This window comes from Athene cunicularia (assembly GCF_003259725.1).
Source record: "Athene cunicularia isolate RWA chromosome 4 unlocalized genomic scaffold, athCun1 chr4_part2, whole genome shotgun sequence".
Taxonomy (NCBI): Eukaryota; Metazoa; Chordata; class Aves; order Strigiformes; family Strigidae; genus Athene; species Athene cunicularia.
In genome coordinates this window covers 22,522,613-22,546,424 of record NW_020799099.1, presented here as the reverse complement: position 1 = coordinate 22,546,424, position 23,812 = coordinate 22,522,613, and the positions used below count along the sequence as shown (strand labels likewise).

The 23,812-nt window shown below is 36.3% G+C and overlaps 1 protein-coding gene across 3 annotated transcripts in view; it reads left to right on the top strand.

The window, feature by feature from the left end:
* CCSER1 (coiled-coil serine rich protein 1) overlaps positions 1 to 23,812 on the top strand; it is a 646,489-nt gene that overhangs the window by 373,040 nt on the left and 249,637 nt on the right. The window lies entirely within an intron of this gene.

Genomic DNA, 23,812 nt, shown 5'->3' with positions numbered 1-23,812 from the left:
GTATAAGAGACAGCCCCCACTTTGGAGACTGATGTTCACCTGAGATTGTATGTTACTATGAGATTCTTTTTTTCTTATTTCTTTTATGAGTTTGTTTTCTAACATATACAATGAAATAATGCAAACTGATGCATAATACACCTTTCTCTAATGCAAAATTTATTAAAAAAAATATCTTTAGAAATCAAATAAACCATTTCAATCTTCAACTTGCTTGTACTTCTGTGTACCTATTTCTATCTGGATATCAAAATTGTTCTTGGCATGCAAATACTGACAACCTCATCTAGCAACCGTTTTCTCATGTACAATTTCCTTTTTTTATTATACAATTTCAAAAAAAATATTTCAAAATCTACATGGTTTAGGATGTTCTACTTGAGAAAATCCTGTCAAACTTTTTGTCCATTAACAGTGAAATATTATGCTGAAACAGTTTCACTTTTAATGATTGCCTCCCACCAACCCTTACTGAGCATATTGCCATACCATCAAACCCTTAGGTACTTGCTGTTTGGATTCCATCTAGCCATGAAGTCATGAACATGAATTGTTACACCTAGTACTGCTCAGTACAGGAATAAACAGCTCAAGTTACCAGTGCTGAACTTTCCAGACGATGCTTTCTTGTGGTCAGGATTTCGTGTCTGTGATGCTGTACAAAAAGTGATACAGGTTTTCACGTAAACTTTCAAAACTAACTGGATTCTGGGACAGAAACTTAGACTTACTATATGGAAAAAACAGGCTTCCACTAATCACTTTAATTTTCTGGCTGATTGCCATCAGGTATTATGCATTTAATTTTGCCACCTCTAGGAATAAACAGTAAAATTTACATTCTGTAGTGGTGCTGAATTAGTATGAATGATCTTCAGTTTTGGTTTGTGGAATGCAAGTTGGCTTCTGGCTGCTTGTATAAGTAAGCTGTATGCTCTTTAAATATTTGTAGTAATATGTGGCTTGAAGATACAATAGCTGAGTTTCCCTGTAGACCAGAACTTAATATAATGCTGTAGTCCCTGTATCTTTAAAAATATTGTTTTCCTGTAATATACTCTGCAATAACAGTGCAGTGGTTTTCTTGCCTTTCAGGTTTTCCATCTTTCTCTTATTCTACATTTCTCTGTCATAAACTACTTCTGTCTTTGTATCTGCAGTTATGCTGTTGGTATCTTGCTTTTAAAGTGGAATAAAATATGATGGACTTAGAAATATTGACCAGACAGTGTCACTAACTTTTGCTTAGAGGTCTTGGGGTGGGGGAGAGAAGGGGAAGAAGAAAACAAGGGTGTTTAGTTATTGCTACTTCTTCATCCTAGAAGTTCTTTTTTTGAAGGTAGTGCTTTTCCCACTTTTTCAGCTTTGCCTCTATCAGTGTCTTCTTAGGTGCTCCATAAGTTCACTATTTCACATAAGTATTTCCATCTAGACTTTTGTATCATTTCTTATTTTTACTTTGCTTTCTCTGTAGTACATGTGAGTATTGCAGTAGTATATTTTCAGCATTTTATAGTTACATTGTTTCTGTCATAATGGTGCTACCAGGTAGTTCATGACATCTCAAAGAATTAATTACATGAGCAGTTATCCCTAGAATTAATAACATGTTTTTACTACATACACTCTGACCTGTTAACGCTAAGGATAGAAAGAAGTAGGAGGTTGACAAACAAGTCGTTTCAATAGTTTTTATTTGATTGAAATTGAAAAGCCATCCTTGTTCCACTATATTATGCCTTGCAGACTTTGTTCATACATTATGCAGCGTCCTGTTTGTAAGGCCACAGAATGTTTTCAGAATGTCATAGCAACACTGAAATCTTTTGAATTTTGTTCAAAAGAGTGAACTGAGAATTTATAAAGTGCATTCAATAATAATCAGAAATTCTCAAACGTAGCATTGTTTTGCAATAAGTTTTGAGTGTATTTTCTTAAAAATGCTAAAAATTTGGATTCACCTTGAAGGAAAGATCAACAAGCAAAATTCAGAAATGAAGCATGGATAGCCACCGTATTATAAAGAAGCGTGTATAATTTGTGTCATATTAGTACACTTAGAATGAGTGCTTTTTAATGCGGAATGATCTACTTTCACAGTTTTATCATAATGTGGAAATGTTTTCATGTTGTGTGCATGCTGCATGTAGATTCCCTCTATTAGCATAAAGTAGCTCGTTCTGGTGACCTTCTTCCTGTACAAACATGGCATCTGTTGTACATAACTGTTTTCTAACTAGAACTATGTCATGAACAAGCTGGCAAGTCATATTTCTGGTTTTGTTTGCATTGTCACTTAATTCCTTGTTACTTTGATTGTTGGTGTGAAAGAAGCTTTATTAATACATTCTGCTTGCATGACTGCATACAGGAGAAATGATAATTTTTCATTTAACTTTATGTTGCCATTAAACCATGCATCTTTCATTTCATTTCTTTTTCTTTTCTTTCTTTTTTTTTTTTTTTTTTTTTTTTTTTTTTTTTTTTCTCCATGTTCTGAAGGCTTAGTTTACAAACCTATCAGCATCTCATTCGTTCCATCACTATTAAATTAAAAAACAACATCTGGACACTCTCCATTTGTGGATTTAATTAGATACTCCTGTATATTCAATGAGCTGCAAGTTATCCTTACTGGCAAAATACTACTACTTAATATAATATTTGTATTATCAACATGACTTTTTTTTGGCAGTAATATCTTCATTATTAAATGTATCTATTAATAAATTATTAGTAAGCTATCACAAAGTTATTATCTGAAATAAAAATCAATTATTCTTACCATTTTGTGCAATTAATCATCTATTGGTGGTTCCTTACAATTAAGAAAATATTTCAGTTATGCTTTTCTCTGAATTTGAAAAAATATATCTTCAAGATCTGGAAATTTAAGGAAAATATTAGTTTTTTAAAACCTGTGTTTTTGTTATCTTCCAGTAAAATACTTTTGTACTAAGTGTGAATACAGTATCAGTATGTTTTAGTATGTGCTCTCTTCGATGAATGTTCATGATTATATCTGTAATTTTCATGTGTAATTCAAGAGACATTTCTGAGGGGGGTTGGTAAGCTTTTACAAGGTCAGAATTTACACAGTTTTATCCCAGGAAATTGGAGAGCTGATCCTAAAAACATGCACTCTGATTTTTGAATAGCTTAGAACAATACATTACTTTTTATCTTTTTTTCTGAGTACTTCAACTTCTAAGAGACATTGCTAAGACAGCACTGATACATGTGAGCAAAGTGAATATTGTGTTTGCTGGACATGACTGTGCTACTTGAGAGGATAGCTGTTGTCCAAAGGAGGGAGCAAGGGAGGGTTAATTCCTGGTTTATGGGTTTATTAAGCAAGAAATCAGAAGCAAAGTGGAGAGTTCACCACAGACCTTGTCACCTGCATTAGTTGCTTCAGTGTTCCCTTACCCAAGATTGACTTCATTCACCTGAGGATGTACTCTACACTCACCCTTAGAAGGTAAGATAAGAAGGTGCCAGCAGTATTCTTAAACCTTTCCCGCTAATGTCTTTTCTTACTAACAAGACACAATACTTGAATCTTGTTACTATTCCATTTTGATCAGGCCTCACAATATATAATAATAGCAGTTATTCATGGGAGCACCTGTTTAGCACCTGTGGCTTTAAGTTCAAACGGAGGACATACTAATTTAAAAATAACATTTCACGAGTTATTCTTAAATGGATCTGAACTGAAAATGTGCGGTGGATGGAGGAAGCAAGCAGCCGATTCAATGTGAATGATAGAGCAAGCTTGAACTTTATTGAAAGAAATCACACCTTATATAAGCACTCTACAATAATCCTGCATACTACTCAAAAATCCATTGAATACATCTAAAAGGTTACATTATAATATCCCAACCCCTTGTGGCATTTCAGGTATGTCACAACATCCTCCTCCTTCTGGCTTGCTTTTTTTTCCAAGGTTGTTTACCATCATAATCAAGGCCGCTCTGTACCTCAGTTTCTCCCTTTGTTAGCATAACAGTCATTTGTTAGCATAACTGTGCCCTGAATCTCCTCCCTTGTTAGCATAACTGTACCCTGGGTTTTTTCCTTTGTTTACCTCAGATGGGTGTAATCAGCTCCTGCACAGACCCATGGCCTTGTTCTGCAAGCCATTCTCCAACAAAAATGAAAGCAATCAACTAAATATTCATGCAAGTCTTTAAATAGAATGAGCTTTCTTCACAGGTGATGTTGCATTATGTTGTCTGATTCTGTATATCTTAACATGGTGTTTGTTGTTTATCAATTTATACTATTTGTCTTCTTTTGTTTATAACAGTACCTCTTTTTGCAACTTCTTTTTTTACTTTCATTTTTCTATCTCTTTACAAAACAGTATAAACCAATAAGAAATTACTCAGGTTTGGGTTTTTTCTTTGCATAACATTCAAATGGTTTGTAAAAATGTGTTGATTGAGAAACATGATCAGTGTGGGCAAAGCCTTACTTAAGAACTTAGTGTTAGTCTAGTTAAAGTCTTAACAGTTTGATCAAAGATTTTTACTTTTTATAATTGTTACAGTGATACTAGCACATCTAGTTCAAACAGTCAAAAGTTAAATGTACATAAAATTCTTAGTGCCTACTCCTTTCTTTGATGTATCACCCACTCTTGCAGTCTCTCTTGTGAAGGTCAGTGTCTTCAGGTCAGTTGTGGGAGTGGTAGACTGCAGTAAATCTAATATCACAACTCCTTGACAGGAGTCTAATATTAACGCTGATGATTTCTTTCTCCTCGTTCTGGAATCCACTTGGGATCTCACTGATACATTTGTTAACATGTTGTACACCTTGCTCTTTATCATTGATTTCAAGTTCACATGACATCTTTGTTATCCTTACAACTGGTTTTGCCACACTCCAAAGATTTCTTTCCTTTGATGGTGAGTAACTGGCCATTGCTGAGTTGTTCATAGTCCTGAGGTCTCTGTGTCATCCAATGCTTGTAATTACTTGGATTGATCATTATTGGAAGATCATTCTTCACAGGGTAAATGCTTGTTACCGTTACCTGTAAGATACAAACCTACAACTGACAAAGCCACCCCTGCACACCTTTGCTACTAAAACCTTGCCACATAGGCCCAATACAAGGTGTTACGCCGTGCAACTGTGAAAAGCTGAACAACAGCTATTGCAAAAATGGTAAAAGTAACTTGGTTATTAGGTAATAAGATCTACAGCAAATATGCAGGCAGGCCAGACAAAAACAGATCTTGATGCGCATGTTGTTTGCTTAATCCAAAGCCTGTGTCTTGTTACAGGCAATGGCAACACCATTTTAACTGGGGTACAGTGGTAAAACAGTATTGGCAAAATAGTTTGTTCTTATTCTGAGTATTGACATTTAACAAGTGCAGAGGTTTGTTATTTTAACTAGCACACATTGTTCTTTCTCCATTTGATGCTTTGCAGGCACTGCCAGATAACCTGAGTTTGCTTTCTGTGTTTTCCTCCAGGGATTTCCAAATGCATGAGTGCAATGCTGTTTGATACAGCATAAGAGAGGAAAAAGTGGAAACTGAGTTACTGGATTTAAAATTAACACCGTTGCAAAAATGTTACAGCTAAAGCAAATATTCTGTGGTAAAAGTTGAGAGGTTGAGAAGGAGCAAGAATGATTTTAACTCTTACAAGCAGTCAGAGAGCCAGACAAAACTCAAAAAGCCTGGGGTGGAATAGAGAGGAAGAAAGGTTACATCCTGCTTGAACTGAAGGGAGATTTTTTTTGTTTATCAGTGCTTTTTTTTTTTTTTTTTTTTTTTTTTTTTTTTTTTTATAAACTAATCTGCTGTACCATAGTATACATTTAGGCCAATAAGGAATTCCTATAGCTTAGAACATTTGCAACAGGTCTCTAAAATAATATGAAACATAATCATTGAGGCTATTTGTGGGCATAGCTACTGTGTGCATGGTGAAAGGGCTGGAAATTTTGTTGTTGTTAGGTAGTTAGGAGATGAGTAGCTTATCTTCTGGAGCTGAGTTTACACAGTGTTAACAAGGTTTTTTAGGTATATGTACAATATTTGGTCATTTAGATTGTGGTTTAAACTTTTCGGTATGCTTTAGACATTTATGTAAATGTTACAAATGAAAGAATTTAGGAGGAAAAAGTTAGCATACGGTATATGACCTATGTTATACCAATAATAGAAACAGAAAATGCCATTTCTCCCCCTGACCTGTTACTAGTACTTTCTCAACAGGAGTGCAGTGAGAACTGTGTTCCAGGATGTGTACTCTGCCTTTGTTTCAATGCAGTGCTCTTTGAGTATTCCTTTATTCATTTTTAGTAACGGAAGTTCTACTTAAGAGTCAACTGAATATTAACATTAATGATAAAACAGCAAGAAGGAGCATGAAGGGAAAGAATTATAAATGAGATTTGGAGAATAGTAATACATTTCTTTTGTAGTGTACAAAAAGGCATTAAACTGAAAACAGAATATACTGGATACCAGCAATAAAAGAATAAAAGAAGTTCTCTGGTTACTAGAAAATACACTGCAAAAAAAACCGTGCAAAGATATATTTCTGTGTATGCATGTATTAAATCATGCTGAAGTTGAAAGCACATAAATTAGATACCATATTGCAACTTTATATTCAGTACTAGCTTCATTACTTTCAGGGAGATTTTTATTAATCTAAAAAACATCCAGGAAAAACTTGGTGGTGCTGTTAATGTTAACTGTCATGATGAAATTGATAGCTTTGTATTTGATGCTAGAATAGGAGGGCTTGATCTGTATTGTGTAACGGTGCGTACATATTATTTGGAGAGAAATGCCAACACCTTCACTGACATAATATTATGTTTTAAGTGAAGGATGAGGAAAGTAAAGCAGCATTAGAGGAACAGTTGATAGACATAAGCTTCCCAATGTGCAAGTATTATGAAGTGTTCATGTGAATATATATTTGCACATCTGTGTACATCTATATTTTGTCTCCCAGCCTGTTACATGATTGAGGAGAAAAGATTAAAGTGGAGGCAATTCTACTACAGGAGTCCTGTCAGGTTATGAATAAATTCTTCAAAGAGAACCCCTAAAAAATTGCCAATTTTCAGATATTACAGAAATAAAGACAACATGAAGACAGACAAGTTTTGCTGGTTAGAGTGGCAGTTTGGGAAAGGACCAGGTCAGTGATCCTATCTGGCCCCAGTGGAGTTGGCTTTTAAGATTCTGTATGTTTTGCAAGCATCCAGGTACCCTGAAAAAACTCAAGTAATTGCAGTTGGCCCTTCAGACATTGTCATGTATCTACTCATACTCCCAGTGCTGCAGTATTTTCAAAGGCTGGTGGAACTGTTCCCTGATGCTGGAAGGTTCTTACTAGAGAAACAGTAACTAACAGTCTAGTTGCCTACTAAAAACTCTTTCATATATTTGTATAGCAAAATAAATCCAGAAATTTTTAATCACTGTGGTGACTGGGCAGAAGTGAGCACATTGCTTTTATGTGAGAAGCTCTCTAAATTGCAAAACTACATACAAGATGAGCTGAAGGCACAGATAATGTTATTTATGGGACTCTTTGGAAATGATGAGAACACCCCAGTGAACTCAAGGCATGGCTGTGAGATTGTGTCATTTGTTCTTTCCTGTTTTTTCATTAGCATTTGGAACTAAGGGGCTGACTGTGCTCCAGGAAAATGCTCCAGCATGGCTCTGCATAGGCTGCTGTTCCTTCAGGGCATATCCACCTGCTTCCACACAGTGCTCTCCACAGGCCGCAGTGTGCATATCTGCTTTGGTGCCTCTCCCTTCTTCTTCGCTGACCTTGGTATTCACAGGGCTTTTTCTCACCCTTTTTTTTCTTCCCTCCTCTCTGGTGTTTTGCCCTTTCTTAAATATGTTTTCACAGAGGTGCCACCAGCTATACTGATTCTGCGTTGTTTGTGGACCCACTGCAGTGGTGGGTCCATTGAGGATCTGGCTGGAAGCGTCTGTGTCCGACACGGGACAGCCCCGGATCTCTTCTCAGAGACGCCACCCTGCAGCCATCCCACTGCCAACACCTTGCCACACAAACCCATTGCAAAAGCAACCGAAAGCAAAGTATAGCCCCACAGTTGACCTAAATGGGATGATTGTTAATAATCTTACAATTGTTTTTCATGTTGGGAAATTGCTTCCCTGGACTTTAAAATCTGTTAATGTGGGAAGAGTATTATAAAATTGTTGATTAGATGTTTAAATTTAGATATGTAGCAAATTCAGAAATTAATGAAACTTAGCATAACTTTTGTTCCAAAATACCTGGATATGCTGAGACTGGTGGTGTTGGTGACAACTACTGTGAATTCATCCTTGGAGTGTGAGGGAAGTTGGTAGAACTTCTATTGGTGACTCAGGCCAAGAGGCCATTTTTTACTACAGGAGCTGGGCGTTGTATCAAGTGTGTCAGATAGATGGCGCAAGCCTCAGAAAAAAGTTTTACAAATAATATTGCTCATATTTAATTACATTCTCAGAACAATTAGCCTTCATGAATCACACAAAAATTGGAGTTTTGCTTGCAAGATAACATGAAAAATCAATAAATTTACTGGGATACTGTATTAAATTGCATAAATACTAGAATTATTTCTTGGTAGTATGGAGTTAAGAACAAGTATCTTGATTAGAGGATATTGGGTGTAGCTGGGACTTTGTTCAATTTATTTGGGAGAAGATGATTTTCAATGTCAGTGAAAAGGCCTAATTTAAAAAAATATGGAAACTCGTATTTATTCCATGTTCTGCTGTGAGTCAGTTTTGCCTAATCTATTCAAAATAATCTAGCAATCAAATTTTGAATACATAAGGCCAAATTAAAGATAGCATATTTTTAAAGACAGAAATTCTGTCCTTTTATTGTCATTGGATTAGTGTTGCATTTAATATTTCTATTCTGGATAATCTTTGACACCAAGTGGTGTACCACATCTTTATTTGCAGTCTTTTGTATGAGGTGATTCTTCATCGTGCTTTCAGTCAAATCCATACAATACTTTTATGCTTCCATAAAGAAAAAAAAGACAGGTCATTGTCATGGGATACTCCCTTCTGAAGGGAATGGAAGGCCCAATATGCAAAACAGACCCATTTAGGGAAGTCTGCTGCCTCCCTGGGGCCTGAATTAAAGATGTGAAGAGAAAGCTTCCTACCCTAGTACAGCCCTTGGATTATTATCCATTATTGATTTTTCAGGTAGGCAGTGATGAAATTGCAATAAGAAGTCCAAGGGCAGTCAAGAGAGACTTCAGTGCCTTGGGACAACTGGTTAAGGGATCAGAGCACAGTGTTCTGCTCGATCCTTCCAGTTGTAGTGAATGATGAGGGAAGAAACAGGATGAGCCAGCAGCTCAATATCTGGTTATGAGCTTGGTGTCACAGGCAGAATTTTGTGGGGTTTTGATCGTGGGATATTTTACATGACAGTAGACCTGCTAGCAATGGATGAGGTATATCTGTCTCAAAGGGGGGAAAGGATCTTCACACATGAGTTAGCAGGGTGCGTTGAAAGAGCTTTAAACTAGATTTGAAGGGAAAAGGGGATAAAACCAGGCTCACTAGAGATAAGCCTGGGGCAACATGCCAATATTTGAGGAATGGTGTGTTAGTGAGGTCCTTTAGTCTGCCATGTCTGGGGTGTGTGGAAGATAACTTCCTGACACAGCTGGTGAATGAGCCAACTAAGGAAGATTGGACCTGTTGTTTGTGACCAGAGAAAGACTTGTGGGTGATGTGATGGTTGGAGGCCATCTTGGGCAGAGCAATCATGGATAGTTTTTGATTCTTGAAGTAAGGAGAGGGTCAGAAGAATTGCTACCTTGGACTTCTGGAGGGCAGACTTTGGCCTGTTTAGGAGCCTGGTTGACCAAGTCCCTTGGGAGGCAGTCCTGAAGGGAAAAGGAGTCCAGGAAGGCTGGACATTCTTCAAGGAGGAAATCTTAAAGACACAGGAGCAGGCAGTCCCCGTATGCTGAAAGACAAGACGGTGGGGAAGACTGGCCTGGCTGAACAGAGTTTTGGCTGGAATGCAGAAAAAAAAAAAAAAAAAAAAAAAAAAAAAAAAAAAAAAAAAAGGTAATTTATAACCCTTGGAAGAAGGAACAGACAACTCAGGAGGACTACAAGGATGTCATGAGGTTATGCAGGGAAAAATTAGAAAGGCCAAAGCCAAACTAGAACTTAATCTGGCTAGTGCTGTAAAAGACAATAATTTTTTTTTTCTGTAAATACATTAGCAACAAAAAGAGTGCTAAGGAGAATCTCCATCCTTTATTAAATATGTTGATCTGCTTGAGGGTAGAAAGGCTCCACAGAGGGGTCTGGACAGGCTGGATTGATGGTCCAAGACCAATTGCCAGGCTAAGTGCCAGGTCCTGCATTTGGATCACAACAATGCTACAGGCTTGAGGACGAGTGACTGGAAAGCTGTTCAGCAGAAGGGGACTTGGGGATATTAGTCAACAGCTGGATAAATATGAGCCAGCAATGTGGCCAAGAAGGCCAAGAGCATCGTGGCTTGTATCAGAAACAGTGAGTGTAGCCAGCAGGACTAGGGAAGTGATTGTCCCCCTGTATGTGGCACTGGTGAGACCACACCTTGAATACTGTGTTCAGTTCACCACAAGAAGGACGTTGAGATGCCGGAGCATGTCCAAAGAGGAGCAACAAAGCTGGTGAAGGGTCTAGAGTACAAGTCCTTTGGGGAGCAGCTGAGGGAACTGGCGTTGTTTAGTCTGGAGAAAAGGAGGCTCAGGGAAGACCTTATTGCTCTCTACAGCTACCTGAAAGGAGGTTGTAGTAAGGTGGGAGTTGGTCTCTTTTCCCAAGTAACAAGCAATGGGATGAGAGGAAACAGCCTCAAATGCTCCAGGGGAGGTTTAGAGTGTGGATATTAGGAAAAATTTCTTCGCTGAAAGGGTTTCCACTCACTGGAAGAGGGAAGTGGTTGAGTCACCATCCCTGGAGGTATTTAAAAGACATGTAGATGTCGTGCTTAGAATCATGGTTTAGTGGTCAACTTGGCAGTGTTAGCTTAATGCTTGAACTGAAATGATCTTAAAGGTCTTTTCCAACCTAAATGATTCTATGGTTCCGTAACACTTGAGAGTGGACAACATTTATGACAACCAAATTGGAGTTGAACAACAGGTAAAGTTTACCTTTTAAATTTGGGCCCCAAATTCTGTGGTAGGAATTTCACAAGCATCTGTCAAACACTGGCAATTTAATCTCTGGGAATAAACCACTTGGAAAAGTAATAATAATAGTCTCTTTTTGAATTTGAATTTTTTGAAATTTAGAAATTTGAGTGAAATTGGTGTACATACATTGCTTATACCTGCTTTTGTATTGCTAGATAAGTAAATATTCAAATCTTTTTAAAACAGTACAGGTGTGAACTCACTGCTTCAATAGGAAAACCTTTAAAAATTTCCTTGTTATGGAACTCCTAGATGTGATTTCAGTGGTCTGAGGGCTAAATAACATGGACAAGTAACGTGAAAGACAAAAGAACAAACCTAATGAACGAGGAATGAACCCATCAAAGTGCACCTACATCCATCCGGTATTGTCTTTACTTTTTAATACTTCCCTTTGCAAGAAATATCCAGAGAGAGCCATAGATCTGTCTTCTGAAGATCTTCGTAGGTCAATGCTCTTTCCTGATATTGACCAGTAGTAGAGAAAAAGTAAAAGGAGAAACAAATGTAGATGAATGTTACTGGTAAACTGCCCAGTTTACCAAAGGAGGTTAGGGATTTTCTTAACCTGAAGACTGATAATTGCTGATAGACCTATTTTTCCTAAGTTTATTTCCCTTGTGATTCTCTACCTTGACAACATTCTTAAAGAAATATGTTCTGGTTTGGGTTTAGTTTGATTATTCTTCTTTATGAGATTAGTTTAATTAACATGCTTCTCATTATCTATAGTGGTGTTGAAACTAGTATTCAATGTTCATGACTTTTTTTTTTAATAGGTCTTTTTCAGTAGTTCACTATCATTATAGTTCTTTGTTGAACATGTTTATGCTGAGAAACAGATTAAGCGGATATTATATATATGGAGCATATATTGCCAAAAGAAGGTGCCAAATGCTTGAATCTTAGAGCTTTTTATACTCTTTTCAGCAGGAAGGGAAGAAATTAGTTGGCTGACTCCATTTGTAAACTCCAGGTTTTTCTATCTTTCCTTCTCAGATTTCTTGTTGCCATGTCTGCAAATTTGTCTTGCTACTGGGAGTATTTGTAAAATCTGTTAGTGGTGGGGCTTTTGTTCTGGCTCATTATTTTCCCCTGCTGTTGTTCCTTTGCTCATTTCCTTTCATCTTGCTGTATTGGTTTTATTCTCTCTCCACATTACAGTCCCATTTGGCTCATCCTCTCCTTTCTTTCTTTTCTATAAAACAAAATTTTTATCACCCATAAAGCATACTTCCAAACTTCAACAATAACAGAAACCAGAAAGTCTCACTTTCTCTTTTAACTTCTATTTTTTATCAGTCTTCTTATTTTTAGGCAGAAGGGAAGAGAAAAAAAGACATTTAAGGCAAACTGCCTATGTAGAGTAATTCTCAGGGACTACGAAGTGATATTTTTCCTATAGTTCAGAGTGCTAGCTGCTATGTTCAAAATATGTAAAATGAAAATAATGCCAATTTCAGTTCTGTGGATGTTAAGGTAATTTTAGATATCTTTTTAAATGTCTGGAAATTTTATTGGTTTATTCCATCTTGTAGCAAGTAAGAAATTAATGTAAAACTTGTTTACCCCCCCTTTGGTTTTCTTGAACTATATGCAACAGATTCTTGTTGGCAAGTATCAAGAGCTTTACTGTATGCTGTCAGCTTGGACTGCATAGAGAACAGCTATTTTCAGCTGACCATGCAGATGTACAATTTAATTAAAATACTTTTAAATTCTTCTGGGCATCTACAGAAAACTTTTTAGACTGCCAGAAGGCTTACTTTGCATTAGTGCTTTGCAGTATCTTATATTTCATAATATAATGAATTTTCAGTAGGTCGTGCCACTGTTCTGGCTAAACACAGAATGCTTTCTGTATGTTTATCGTATCACATGTTTGTGGAAGATCCCAGCACAGTAAATTGCAGGGTGCGCAGAGGACACTGATGTGATATATTCCTCTTTCATACTGCTAGTCAGTACACTTCAGTACAGATCTCATGGTCCTTGTTGCACAAAAATACCCATAGAATTCTTAAATTTTACTTTTAAAACTGTACATGAATTACCATTATAGTAAAGAGAAGAGAATTTAATATTTTGACAGTATTGGGCATCTTCCCTTCTGCTGAAGACACTAATTTCTGCTTTGTTTCTATCCTGCATTGTTCCAACTGTTGCTTCTCCTTGCTCTTTGGTTGCAAGTAATGAGTGTAATGTGCTGCTTTACTTCTGATAAATTTTAATAATCTGTGGTTAGTACCAGTATTTCTGCACAAGCATTAAAAACATGTTCAAAAACTTGATGCCATGTGCTCATAAAATACTCATCTTGTTCTTGTATTAATTTGAGTAATTATTCCAGGACCAAATAAAAATCTTGTTAAATACACAAGGAAAGCATACTCACTGAAGATTGTGCATGGCAAGATTTCACCTCCTTTTCATGGGAGATCTTTTAAAGGTCAGGTTAAAGAAATTAGTGAACTATCCTGTTGCCTAGAGAATTCTTGCCCAGGGGAAGCATGCTGCTGCTTCAGATTTTCTTAGCCATTGGAAGAAGAGAAAACTTCTACAGATGTATTTATGGTGTACAGCTCAATATCTATAGCCAGGGGAATCTCTGTCTTGATTGAAGAGCAGGGAAGGGTGGACAGCCTGATTCAACTTCCATGTTCAATTTGGGATGCCAGAACATTATATTGAACTATCCTGAGGCATTAGGGTGAGTCACTCAAAATCTCTTTTGCACATTTCCTTAGTATTTGGGTTTTCTTTTGCACATAGTAAATTTTCAGTTATTTTCCTTTTTGCTAAATACATTGCCAAAACTCATTAAATACAATCACAACAGTAATGTGACATGTCGTTCTGTAAGCTCTAGTTGCATAAATTTGCTCCGTTATGTGTGTGTGTTTAAGAGATGGTGGGGAAACCTCCCACAGTATGTGACAATTACTCAGACTTTCACCTCTCCCAAGACTGAAGTCAGTTCTCACAGGTTAATAAATACATTCTTTCTGAAAAAGGTCTGCTGCCTACAGGAAACTATTTTCCTTTAGAAGGTCCAAGTGGGGGAGGAATTGAGGAGGGGAGCAGGGAAGAAGACTATGCAATGTATTTAATCAAATGTTGGGGGGGGGGGGGGGGGGGGGGGGGGCGGTGTTTCATATTTTTATTACATTTTTCTTTGAAATGCTTCTGAAACCTTGCAGTGCTTTCACTTCCTATTCTTGTAAACCTGTCTCGTTGACCTATTACAGTTCTCTACTTACCTAGTTTCTTTTCCTTCCTGTATTTTTTTTTCTCTCTTTCTGTAGTTCCCAGATTTTTTTCTTTGTCAGCCCTGGTTTCCATGCTGCTTCTGTGCTCATTTGTGAACAGTCTTCCCCATCTGCCATTTTCATTCGTCTCTGAAATGTATCTTTTTTATTTTCTTTGTAGTTACATTGGTAGTGCAGAACCAATAATTTGGAGTGCAAGCTTATACGGAAGTACCAGTGAAGTCAAGAGGGAAAACTTTTGGGTGTAGAATAAAATTTTCAATTGGAAAAAGTTATTGCTTAATTTATACTAACATGTTTTATCTTACTCAACATCTGTATCAGTTACAGCAAAATATGTTGTATGCCCATGTTAAGAAAATGTTAGATCAAGGATTGTCACAAAATCCTTAGCCATTTTATCTTCTTTTTTTGTCTTGAAAGTTTATTTTCCAGGCTCTTGTTTATTGTTGAGTTGTGGATTTCCTGAATGCATACTGAATTAGCACATTACTGTTAAGTGATGCAAGTAAGCTTCGACTTATGCATAGGCACTTCAGAAATAATAATGTTTATATTTAAATACCCTGACACTTTCTCCATTTACTATCATTTTCACCCGCTTTGTCTTTAGAAGCCAATATCTGACTACATAGTCAACTTCTGTGGCCACAGTTTTGGTTGTATTTGGCATCCAGAGGATCCACATGACAGAATCCGCACTTAAATTGTAATCTTTACAATAGAGGTTTGTGGAGGTAATGTTTTATACCAGTGTTGCTTTGTTCCTGACACTATGGGGAAAAGCTCTACCAGTTAGCCCCATTTTTGATAACCGTGTAGCTGTCATAGAATTACAGTGACCCTAGGACTTGCAGCAGGGTTTTGCCTACTTATAATACTTTATTTTCCTTTAATTTGTATTATTTTGCATAACTTTAGTCCCAGTTAAAATAACCAAGAAAACCCATATATAAGGTTTCTTTTTAAAAGTTCCTTTAAAATGACTCTGCAGAGCTCTCTAGGGATATGACAAGTTTGGGGAGAGAAGATATTTACTCCACAGGACAGTTCAGATTCTCATCCTTAGATGCAAACTATGTCTAGGACTCATTAGAAAAAACCTCAAGGGAGACAGAATCTGTCTTTGGTGTACTTTATTTAAATGCCAACTAGTTAATTATTATTTTTCCATGTAAAAAGTGGTACATCGGCACTATAAATATAATACACAAACACTACCTACCCATTGTAACTGCGTTAAATTCAATGCAACTTTCTAAAGTAATGGATCAAATGATAACTGATTGTAAGAAACAATGTACTGATGTTGGACAGCTATGCAGACACGCTCTTAATTTCAAAGGAAACTACATTTTCTGAGGTAGGAATTAGCCAGTAGCAACTCTAGATTTTGCAGGTTAACTCGAAATGGAAGCAAAATCCACATCACAGGGTATAATGTCAAAGAATCTCTAAGGGCAATATAATGTTAATTTAAAATATCCAAAGTGCTTTTTTCCATATGCTTTAGTAACATTGCCTTTTCAGAAGGGTTAAGTTACTTGCTGCAACAAACGTTAAATTCAGTAACTCAGCATCTTACTGTAGTTTTTCTTGTTTCAGGAAAACAATTAGTTTGAGCAATGTAATACACTTCCACCGGTGGGCTATAAGGTTTCATTAACAAAACATACAACACCATCTTGAACAGTATCTTCAAAAGTAATTAAACTCGTTTCTAAAACCACATCAACACTGACATTTGTTGATGAACAGGGTCAGATCAGTACACAGATCCTTATTTTCACTGAAGATTTTGCAGACATGTGGACCTTACTAGGAGATACCTTAATATGCTAAATTTTGTAGCACATCAGTCCAAATACAGAGAATTATTTAAGTATGAGCTGCAGTCAACATCTTCCAAAAACCTAAATATAGTTTGTGGATTTGGATCAAAGTAACTGTTGGAATTTTAAATATCTTTGTAATGTAAATGACCCAGGCACAACTTTTTAGGCAAATATGAAGAGCTGGTAGGTTTTGTAGAAGAAATAACCATTATTTTAAGGTTTTGTGGGTGGTTTTTTGATTTGTTTTGGTGGTTTGTTTTTTTCTCTTTTTCCACCATCGTATTCTCAATTAGTATAAAAAAGGTTTTTCAGTGTGAATCTTTTGTATGTGAAAAGTGCCAAAAACTCTATCTTGCACTAATGAGTATTAATTGCTTTGTCACTTTGTATGAATGCATGAAATTGTTGTTTCATAGAAGTAAAGACTTTCCACTGTATTTGCCTGGAAGAGGTTTTAGCATTGCTAGAATATAAATCTGCTTTGCCTTTAAAAGGTGCAGATAGGCTGCTGTGAAGGGTGTCAAAGATGGGATCTATCTATCCATTTTTATTATTTTTTTTATAATGGGATCTGAAATTCAATATGTTGTTCATTTATTTGTGTGGCATAAATAGAATAGTATGACATTTTTTATAGAGTTCATGTAAACAAATATATCAAGATTGAAGTAAAAGCTATTTACAAATCAATTGCTTGTTGTTTCCTTGGTTTAGCTCTCCAAATTCAAAAATTGTTTAAAAGTTATGCCTTGCTCTCCTTCCATGAAGTTTAGAGGCTGTATTCTCTATCAGTGTCTATCAGAAAACTTTGGGATAAGGAAGACAGGTAGTATTTATTTTTATTACTGCTATTATTCCTTGCACTGTGACTGGAGAGAGAAGGGGATTGCTCATCCAGAATTTAGAAAATGTTATTATCTTTGCAAAATTAATCTGAATTTTTCTGCCTGCAAAGTGCTTGATGAAAACATTTGAATTTTCGCTATAGTACAGTATACACATGTAAAGTACAATGTAACGCTCTTTTATCAGAAAACAGTTTTCTGCCACTGTTTGGCTTTGTGTGACCTTTGTAGTATATTTAATTGGGTTCCGATCATATCCAGTTTGTAATGAAACAACTGTACATTATGTAGAAGGCCACTCTTTGGGTATTCAGGTATTTATCACTTCCTGATCAGGATCAGTAGCAAATGAGTAGCACTCCACCAGGGTGTTCTAGTCTATCATAAGCAGCGTGCATTGCAGTGTCTTTTGTGTGACATGATCTGTTCTTTTGTATATTTTCTTTTACTATGAAAGTTTCTAAAATGATAGTGATGTAGTTCCCTTTGTTTAATTTTTTTTTTTCCAAAAAGTGATCCTGACTTCATTTAATCTAATACTTGAGCAAGTGTGATTCACAGTTAATCTCCACTTGCATATGGTATAACAAACGCTAATTAATCCTATTTGCAAAGACAAATTATGATTAATGCATATCCTTAGAATTTACACCCAATTACACAGAATATAATCTCTAAATTTGTATAAATAGAAGTTACAATTTTGAACATTACAGATAATAAGCAATTTTCTGAACTTACATTTGCATGTGCTAATTAAGGACTGCTTCATTGTATTTACATTTGCAAACAGGTTTTGTTCTCATTACTCAACTTAGTGCTCTGTGAACAGAGGAAAATAACATGCCATTTTTGGCACAGGTCCAAAATATACATCATAAACCTGATTTTGAATCATGACTCATCTGCTGATGAATTGAACTAGTTAGTGGCATTTTATTTGATATTCGTATAAAATTTACCTGCAAATAAAAGGGAAGGAAATTCTGAAATTCCTTTTTACTTTTACCATTTTGATTAATATCTACCTCCTTTTTTATTCTTGGTAAGCTAAACCCTTGTGCAGGATTAAACTTGATCATGGTGTACAAATAATGCATGGGTCAGGATGCAAGAAATTTACTGTGCCAACAGTAATAATATTTCAAGATTTTTATTGATATACATTTTTGTTGTCTGTTCTTATGAGCAGACTTTGAAATCTGGACAATCTAAACTTCTGAAAGAGAAGAAAATTTCTTGGAGATTCTGCTTTTAGTTCTGTTTTCAGAGGCAGATAAAAAAGTACATATCCACATTGTGATGAAATATAAAACTCGTATAATGTGGTAGTTTAAGCAAAGTATTAATTTTCACCAATTATAACTAAAAATAAAATCTAACAGATCGTATTTTTATATAGTTGGTCTATTACAAACTACCTCTTTCTAAGTTAAAATGAAACCCGTAGCTGAAACCCAATTATTATCTTGTATTTAAATCCATTCACTGCTCTCTAAGAATTTTCACTTTTTTTTGGTTTCCTACCATGAGTCAAAAGATGTTATTTATAAACATTTGCTAACAGTCATTAAAAAATACTTACATTTCAACCATCTCAGAAAACAATGGCCATTAACAGTGATTGGTGATTATATGCCACTTAGTGAAATATTTGTTGTTTTGTTTATTGGATATAACTGCTATCATAATAAAAAAAACCCCAAACCTAATTACGGTTAGGGAAGACTCTCAAATATATTTGATCTCAGACATTTAAAAAAATATTACTATTGTTAGTATATTTCCTACAATACTAGTGCAAGTTTCTAATTTAAATAAATAGAAGATTCCGTAGGAGACAAGATTTTAGACAGTGCTTCCAGTGTTAACATTGGCCTTCATAGTGGGACATAATGCAGGTCAGTGATGTACCATTTATTTTTTTTCCTCTGGTCATGTAATTCCATGATGTAGTGATGGGTCAGTTGTCCATATTTGAATATATGGAAGGCTGCAACACAGACTGATGAAGAGTTAGATTTATAAAAACTCACTGAAATTGCTCAGTAAACCTAATCTCAGGGTTATTCAAATGGGTTAGTGATAACTTGGCTGTAGAGATGTGATGGCTATCCAATGTTGTTTTCCCTTGGACTATTTTCCTGTCTGTCACTTGGTCTATGAAGTTCAACTTTAGGGAATATTTTTTTAAATTGCCAACTTTATTATCATTTTTCAGGTTATAATGTGTTTTACACATTCTCCTGAATCAAAAATGAACATCAGTTTTAATGAACAGATTTGTTTCTATATGTTTTTCATGAATTTGGTATTTATTTACATGTATGTGATTTTAATTTATCTATTAATTGCTTGAAAAACAGTCTCCAGGGAAAGCTTTTGAGATGCTTTCATTGGAGGGTGAGTCTTTAGATGTTAAACAAATGTTATCATTGTTGGGAAAAAAAAGAAGAATTGAATGGAGAACAGTAAAAGAAAAAAATGTTTTATGGAGGTTTCCACAAGTGCATCAGAAATTTATTACCAAGACACCGAAAATAATCCTTCTTGTCCATTTGGTACTGTAAGTTTGCTGCTGTGTTTTGGGGATTGCATTTCAAGACCAGAAATTAATCAATTTGTGAAAGTCCAAAGGAAGCAGAAGGAGATGTGCAGAAGTCTAGAAACCATCTTTTGTTCAGAGAATTTTCTGGAATCTGGATAGCTTATGGAAAAGAAACCATGTTAGACATGAATCTCTTAAGCTGAGTCTCTACAAACACTGTGTATCTGTTGTTTTGCAGGTTGGGTTCTACATATAAGCAATGGTGAAGTTGAGATAGTTAATTAAAGCTAAGTGGGAAGGAGAAAAATGTCAATAATTCTTTATTAATATGTACTTGGGAAGAAGATTTATTAGCAATAGCAGCTTTCAATGATCCAGAGCTGAGGTTACCTGAGAAGGAGCACCCCTGGGATTTGATTCCATCACAGAGTGGACTTATGTCCTTCTGCTGCCTCTTTCAGTGGTGCTGAACTGCTCACTCATATTATGGACCTACATCTTAACTCTGCAAAAGGTGAGCGATTTTCTGCTTGCTGTCTCAGTTCAAGAGCTGTTTAGTGACAGGGCTGGCACTTTAAACGGAGATATGAAATTGGGAAGAATAGGTGATTATAGGGAAGCCTAACTCCCCCCTGAAGATGTGATTCATTCCAGCTAAGCCTGTTAGTGGCAGTTTGCAACAAAATTTGCACTAGCTCTTACCAAACAACCTAGTGAGTCAGTTCAGTTAGGTGTTCACTTCTCTATTGGGTTAGGTACCACTGGCTAAGCTCCTGACCTGGCTCCCTGGGATGTCAGAGACATGCCAGTGCTGTTAATAGAGGATTGTCAGGAGGCCAAACAATAACATTGCTGTAGGCTGCAACTTGCTGGGGTACCACTTCAGGTCTTCATGAAAGCAGAGTGCCCAGGAACAATATAGTGTGGCTTTTCCATTTTTCCCACAGTGGATAGTGATTTTCAGATGTGTGGGTAGTCCATTGTCTTGAAGGGCTCACCATGCCAGTAACCTCTGACTCAGTCACTGCTGCTTGCATAAGAGTGGGTAGGGCTGCAGGACAAGACTGTGAAGTCCAAACTTTGGATGACTTCATGTTCTGTGGAGGAGTAATATCTCACTGGTGTAAAGAACTGAACTCAAGCTTAACCTGATACTCTGTTGATCTGACAGGTTTTTAAGTGTGGAGTTGGAAGAGTCATGACCTTGGCTTGAGAATTCACAGGGATAAGTGGAAACCAGTTTAAAATCTTAAAGTGTTGCAAATAGCCTGAGTTCAGGCTCGTAGGAAGAGTATGTGCATGCTCAGGTTTGTTCATGGGTGGTTATATATTCTTGCCAGCCTTTCTAATGTTTTAAATCCTTGAGTAGTGAGTCTCAGAGTTCCACATACCGTAATAAGTTGATAAATTTGCCTTTTTAAAGAAATGGAAGTGAAAATACTGATTTTGTTAACTGTGTTTTCAACGGGGTCATTAAAAATAGTTCAGTTACCATATGTACAATAGTGCTGAAACTATTGGAAGGGAAGCCTTAAAAGATGTACTTTTACGTTTGCTAGGAAAACTCAATGCTATTAATGTAAAGCTGGCAAGAGATAAATGTTCATCAGTATTTCATTTAGACAAATCTATCTTAATGTTTTCAGAAGCACCTATCCTTAAATATATTCCCCAAACTCAACTGAAGTGTCTTTGTGTTTTATCCTTGAGCTAGCATCCTGCAAAGCCTTGAGTATAAGAGATGTTTACATAGTATATTATCTCCAAATGTTAATTTCTTTTTTTTTCTTAACAGATACTCAGTCAACTGTTACTAGATCTTATGGGATGAATTGAATATTTTTAGTTGTTTAGAGTGGATGAAGGAATGGAAGACAAGCATTTAGTAATAATACCATAGTTCTGCACTAGGCTCATAGCACTCCAACAGCAAAATGCTAATTGAAATGGTCTCTGCTTTCCATGTAGCATTGAATGTAGTGATCTCGGAGCCACAGCCACGAGTCAATTGACATGATGTGGGGTTCCACCTGCACCAACTTGTCCTGCAGCATCCTGATCTCTAGAGCTGGCATAAAGGGGTGGAGGTAATGCAAGAACCCACTGACTTCTCTTTCAGTTCAGCTTGCCCCTGCAGCAGGTTAGGTGTGGCAAAATTAAAAACTGTACCTTGAGTTGTGAGAGGGAAAATGATAACTTGAGCAAGATGATGCTCAGCTTCCCAGCACAGTCGGTGGAGTGTGAGTGTCAGTGGTAACTCACACAGGTCAAGAGCAAGTGTTGTCAAGCAGCACAATGGGAAAGAAGCTTTTCACTGGAGATACAGGGTATTTTCTGGTGAATGGTCATAAGCAGAATTCTCTCATGTGTGACAAATCTTGGAGAAATGTGATGGTATACCCAGAATGCCCAGAGAACACCTCTCATGCTAGTACAGGCCTTCCTTGAGAGGGAATGCTGTAAGCATGGTCCTAGAGAGCCATGCTGCAGCTGAGTGCCACTGAGGGATGCAAGTAGTGACACACTAGCAATTGACAGCCCACATTCTTGATGATGTAAATACCTTAAGAATGACTCCCTTTCTGTTATGGGCAGCTGTTGAAGGTAAGGGATGGTGATGTGATAATTCTTTCTGAGATATACAAACATTAAAAGTTGTTCTCTGAAAAGTGTGGTGCTTAAAAAAATAATCTTTTCACACTACCAGGGAAAAAAAAAAAAAAAAGAGCATGCACAATATTATTTGTAGTAAGGAAGACTAAATAAAGAAGATAAAACATCAGGAGGGAAAACCTTCATAGGAATACTGCAGTTGAAGTTCAATTTTATCAAGAGCATTTCTCTGCATCTCAAAATGATACAGAAGTCTAAATTAGCATATACAAACAAGTAGTTCATGCCTGGGCTGTAGGGGCTGTTACCAAAGCACAACATATATGAAAATTTTCATTTTACCATTTGTGCAGAATTAAGACTCAAATTATTAGCTTTTGGAAAAATGCTTAAGTAGTTCTGCATGTTAATTAGGTACTTCTTGAAAATAAAATACTGTATTATATTCACTAACCCTAAAGGGAACAATGAATTGATGATATCTTAATATCAGTATTTTTGCATTTCCAGTATCATTGCCATCTTATGCTGTATAGTCACTCAGTGTTTTGACAATTGTTCTGGAATTTCTGCTTTATCTTCCTGTATCCCCTCTTTGTTTTCACCACAGCATGATTTAGCAGTAAGGCTTCTGAACTCACTGTCAGAAAGCCTATTTTCTGACCTCATGCTTCCACTGATGTTCTGTATGATCTCACCTGGGTACTTTCTCCTTTCTGTATTTTTATTTCTTTATTTGCCATTTACTGAAGTGCTTTGAGTTACCTGAACATCAAGAATTATTCTTTATGGGAAAACATACCGACTTTTTTTATTAATATTTGCAATATTTCATTATTGATTCATACTGGTTTAGTAGAGGTAACAAGTGTGATGGCTTTGTGTCAACATTTCAAAGTAAAAGTTAGTGTTCATAATACAGAAGCCATTAGCTAATCAGGTTGTTGTTAAGTTTAAATAGCTAATTTTAAACCCCTTTTCTGTCTTTACCTAGCTTGAAAAGTATTACAGTCAGATTCTTAGTGGATTATAAATTGGCATAGTTTAAATGCCATTGCTTTTGATTTTATAAGCTGCTGCAATTAAACCATGGAATGTATGTGCTCAGAAATTGGTCTGCTGTTTAGTGTATGGCACTGAACTGTATCTGAGACTACCACCATTGTCTCTGCAATATGCCCATACTGTGAGAATAGAGAATTATTGACTTTTGTAGGTAGTGTGTTATGTAAATGAATTAATATAGCTGTTCCTGTGCCAGGTTGGTTGAAAAAATTGGAACTTTTCTTAAAACAAAGAAAACTCTGAGTTCTGAAAAGGACAGTTTTTCAACAGTCCAGGATGGAAGGATGAAGGTTGTTCTTTTTGTTCCTTCTGTTTGAACTGGAATGTTTGTCAGAGATTCACATGCTTTAACCTAAACAGTTTTTGGTGGGTGTCTTTTCTGTTCTTGTTGG